The 5,409-nt window shown below is 43.5% G+C and overlaps 1 long non-coding RNA gene across 1 annotated transcript in view; it reads right to left on the reverse strand.

The window, feature by feature from the left end:
• Positions 1-5,409, reverse strand: part of LOC106881340 (uncharacterized) — a 29,755-nt gene that overhangs the window by 21,133 nt on the left and 3,213 nt on the right. The gene's annotated exons all lie outside the window — the stretch shown is intronic.

Here is a 5,409-nt window from a genome sequence, read left to right on the forward strand (position 1 = left end):
AGTTGAATGTTACTGGAAAAATGCAAAACGCAGATTCAAGAGTATGATGGGAGTACACACAAATATGATTGAATCCCATCTAGATGAGTTTCTTTGGAGGGAAAAATATGGGAAAATTGGGGATTAATGTTTTCAGAATGGGGTCTGGACAAAAGCACCATGGTTATACTTTTCAGTTGTTTTTAGAATTTTTTGTTGAATGTATCAACCCCAGAATTTTTTTTAATTTGCTGCAGTTATTAGACTGCAGCCGGCCATGATCCACTACTGGCCAAAGAGGCATGAAAGAAATTTCTGCCCTATCAAAAAGGATTGGATGGATTTCCATTCGACTGCAACCGGAGTTGTATCACTGAAGGTTCAAGTGGACAGCAGGTGACCTACATAGGTAGAAATTACTCTTATGGTATGTCTGTCTGTTCTCCTAGCTAGGATGATGCAAGTGTCAAACGGTCAACAGACAGCAGTTAACTTGCACCAGTCAAGCAGCCAACACAGAACCACATATTCAGCATGAATGACACAACATAGTAGCAGTCACAGAACATAAAACGATATGACTGAATGACCAATGGACACACAGACACAACACATGCCCGGTTCTACCTCATCACATTAACACAATATTTCTTCTGTTCATTTTTACTTCGCCAACTTGAAACAAGTTGGTAATGTCATGTATCAGCTTTCCTTGAGTATCCAACATGTAAATGCATGTGTTGATCAAATAAACTATTTAAACCAGTGCTACTCAAAGTGGTGGTCCACGAGCCATCAGCTGCCAGTACACAGCGAGAGTCCAGAAAAGAACGAATGCCTAAAATGCTTATGTAATATTGTATTGTTTGTTTACAAAATAAATATGAGATAAAAAAAGATTGTGAACTTTTATTATATTCATTATATATATTGTTTCTGGTATAAATTAATATTACTAAGAAATATTACCAGTACTACTTAAATATAGAGGTCCTGGTGTATCCCATAATGATTCCAGTATTTCAGGGATATTTGTTCAAATTGGCTGCTACAAAATAATCTGCAAACAGGAGGGCCAGGTGTTATCATTCAAATAGATGAATCATTGATTGCTAAACAAAAGTACAACGTCGGAAGAACAGTAACACAAAGATGGGTATTTGGTGGAATCGACTCTGGTACCAAAAGGGTTTCATACTTTTGGTAGATGATCGTAAGAATGAAACACTTTTGCCACCCATTCAAAAGTACATTCTCGACGGAATTATCATTTACAGCGATGAATGGGCTGCATATGGTGGTATACCAGGAGTGAGTGGTATATCTATGTTGCCAAACAATTATACACATGTTCGAGTAACTCACCACCACCATTTTGTTGACCCTGCAACAGGTGCTCATACAAATCTCGTCAAGAACATGTAGAAGAATTGCAAAAGAAGCTTTAAAAAAATGTGTAGTGTGCACAATTCGACTATTGAATCACACCTCGACGAATTTATGTGGAGAATGATGAATATTGAAGCCATCCATTCACTACTTGCGCACATGGGCCAGTGGTACAACCCAAACATATAACTATTTATTTATTCAAAATAAAAATGAAACTTGACTGTATTGCTTTATAATTACTTTCGCAATCAATTATAATAATGAGCTTGTTTGTAAGTTTGTCCAAAATCACGCAATAAGTCGTTTGTATTTTGATTGCTTCACCGAAAGGTTAGTTGTTTTGCTTTGTTTGCTGTTGTTATTGTTGTAAATTGTGTTTGCTTGTTCCCGTAAGGGTGATTTTGTTTTTATTTTATTTGTACTGTGAACTGTGATCCTCCCCCTTCGGGGGAAGGAATATTGTACTTAACTGAACTGTGCTGGTGTTAAACCAAACTATTATCTCACCGTTAGACGGAATTGTGTTGTGTTCAAAAAAAAGGAAATGGCTTCTACAGAGGTCCAAAATAGTATGAATTTTGCAGCGGCCGTCGGTGGTCGTGAAATGATTCAATTTAAAATTGAGGAAATACAGACTTTTTACGGGATGATAACAGAAAAAGATGGTGAGGCTAAGATCTCACCTCCAAGCGAATTACAAAATAAAATAAAAGAACATACAATTATTTACAAAACTTACAATTCGGAGACAAAGAAATTTGAACATTTGGAGGAGGGGACAATTGAAACATGTCTTGGTTCAACAATGAATGAAATTGAATACTTGACAAGAAGAACGAAATTTGCAACTGTGGAAGCAAGGTTTGAGTCGTCAGAACGTGCAAGAAAATATTCGACTCGGATCTTGCAAAGTGGAAACATACTGTTGCTACCATTATACCTGGGATGGAGAACATCCAGGATTAAAATTAAAAACATCCCCCCTGAAGCAGAGGTAGCGTGGATTTTGGCCACCCTCCTCTGCAAGAGAGAGGAGAAAATCAAGATAATACGGATAACACAAGACGGTCCACAAAATTGGTGAGGCCAGACCCTGGAGATTCTGGCCCAAGCCACAAGCATTGACCTTGAGGATTTACCTGAAATTATTGTAATGGATGACATGAACATCCCTATTCATGTCGAAGGGAGAAAACCAAAGTGCTACAAGTGCAGCAAGAAGGGCCATATAAAAGAGAAGTGCCCCAAAAACAACAAATCAGACCAACTTACCCTGTTCCCTCCACCTCCAAGGAAGATACCCCAAGGACAAAAAAACAGATTCCCCGAAAAAAGTTCGAGCTAAAATACCCAAGCCCTCTAACACAGAAAAGAAAAAAAAGAAAATGTCCTTCACAAGCATACCCATAAACATCCCCAAATCCAGTGATTTAGTAACAGTGGTTTATAAAGCCAAGAACATTTATTTAGATGGGGTCATTAGACCCCATCGAGACTCCCTAGTTTATAGAAATAACTACAATCAAAGCCCTATCGTAAGAGCAAAAATTGCTAGTACATTATTTTTCGACATGTCGAAACTACATCCCAAAGACATATATTTATTAAAAAATCTAAAAAAAGGTGTTCGACCCGCCGGTGGAACCATTCTTAGATGAAAAGGAGGTGTGTAGGGGAATGGTCTCAAATGTTTTGAGAACCATTCCCCTAACAAGATAAATTAGGGTAAGTAGCTTTCTTTTCTTCTGTGACTCGTGATGATTGCGTTGGATATTGCTTGTTTGAATGTGTGGCCTGAACTCGAAGAGGAAGCAGGCATGCCTCCTCGACAACCTCAGGTCACATGATATAGATGTGATGGTTGTTACAGAGACCAAGCTGCAGGCCTTCTCCTAGCCGGGAGGGAGGGAGCAGAGGGGTGGCTGTCTTGATCCGTAAAAGCTTGGTCATGCAGGTAAGTACAATCTTCGTGGACCCAGAAGGCAAGTTGGTCGTTCTGGATCTAACATAAAGTGGTAAGACCTTCAGGCTGGTGAGCATCTACGCGCCTAGTAATGCAGGCAAACAGGTTGGCTTCTTTCATCGCCTGGAGAATTTCCTGGTAACATCAAAGACAGTAGTGGTACTAGGTGACTTCAACGCTATACTGGATGCATGCCTGGATAGCATGGGCTCAACCGACAGAAAAGGAAACTCTTGCTTCATCGATCTTCTGAAGCGTTTCAGGCTGGCAGATCGATACAGGCTTGACCATCCGAACACTCCAGTGTGAACCTGGACAAGAAGTGACGGAATGGTCAGGTCTTACATAGACAGGATAGTGGTAAGCACTAGAGATAGACACAGTTTCAGTTGTCCACAATTTACATACGTACCCTACACAGATCGCAGGTTAGTGACATTTAGGGTGGTTATAGATAAGATACATAGACAGGGATCTGGCTACTGGAAGTTGAACAAGACTTTATTGGATTGCGAGGCTTACCGTAGCCAGATTAAAGAGTTACTTCAATGCCAAACACGAAGGATGCAGAGTCCGAGCTAGGACATGTGCAATGGGCCGTGAAGGTATCAATGTTGCTAGATGGGCTCGCTGGGAAGAAACCCGTCGTGGTATCGATGCTACGATCGGATCTTTGATAGATGAGTCTGGACAGGAAATGCGCAAGGCCTTTCACAAGCACTTTGCCACGTTGTTTAGGAGGGGTGGGATGTTGGACCATGGGGATGCCTTACAACATTTTCTGGACGGCAGCCCGTGTCTTTTGACTCGTGACGCTGAGCGCTGCGAAGGACCAATCAGAGCCAAAGAGATCAGAGAGGTGCTGTCTGAGAGCCCCAGGGATAAGTCGCCAGGTCTGGATGGTCTTCCCTATGAATTTTACAGTAGCATGCCAAACTTGTTCGGGGACATACTGGCGAGTGTGTACGCGAATTGGCAGGATTCCCAAAGCTGTGAGCCGACACTGGTCAGGAAGGACCCGAGCAAAGGGGATAACATTAATAACTTTTGGCCCTTAATTCTGTTAAACACAGAGCTAAAGATTTTGGCCAAGGTGCTCGCAGAAAGAGTTAGGGTTGTCGTGGGCAACCTGGTGGGGGAAGCACAGACATGTGCCATCCCAGGAAGGACGATACAGGACAACCTTCACCTCATTCGCTACACCATAAAGTGGGTGGGTAAAATGCATGGTAATGGTGATTTTGGACCAGTCTAAGGCGTTCGATAGGGTTGACCACGGATACCTGGTAGCAGTCCTTCGGGCGGCCGGATTTGGCCCGACCTTCTGAGGCTGGACTAAAGCCACGTACGGCAACATCGAATCAACAGTCCGGGTGAATGGGTTCCTTTCGAACCCCTTCGCAATTGAGTGTTCGGTTCGTCAGGGCTGACCCGTCCCCGATTCTGTACGTGTTGGCGCTTGAGCCATTACTGCGTAAGTTGAGGGACGTGGGGGCAGACCCACATGATCTTTGTAACGGAAGGAATGTGACGGCATACGCAGATGACGTCACCATCATCATGTTGGATGAAGAGCGTCTACCTCGCATAGAGGACGCCATCAAAGGATACGAGACAGTGGCAGGGGCGAAAATTAACCAGGAAAAATCAGTCGGCTTGCAACTCGGCACCTGGAGAGGCAAGTCAATGCCTCCCAACACCGTCGTCAGGCGCTGGACAGAGGGCCGGACCTCCAGATGGAGAAGAACTGGAGTGAGGTGGCGAGCAAGGTGACAGTCATAGCCCAGAAGTGGTCTGGGAGGAGGTTATCCTTGTTGGGAAGGGCGGAGGTTGCACAGGTGTTCATAGCATCTGTGATAACCTACCGCCTAATCGTCTTGAGCTGGAGATGCCCTGGCTGATGATGCGCAAGCACGCGCTGAGGCTGAGACAACTCCGGTGCCACCTGGATGGTGAGCAGGTGTGGTCAACGCTTGTCGAGCAGGATTTCCCAAAGTATAGGTCCCTGAGGGACTTAGGAACATGGATCAGACGAAGACCCAAGATGAGAGAATGGCAGGTGGAGTGCAAACAAG

The sequence above is a fragment of the Octopus bimaculoides genome, chromosome 7 (genome assembly GCF_001194135.2).
Source record: "Octopus bimaculoides isolate UCB-OBI-ISO-001 chromosome 7, ASM119413v2, whole genome shotgun sequence".
Classification (NCBI taxonomy): Eukaryota; Metazoa; Mollusca; class Cephalopoda; order Octopoda; family Octopodidae; genus Octopus; species Octopus bimaculoides.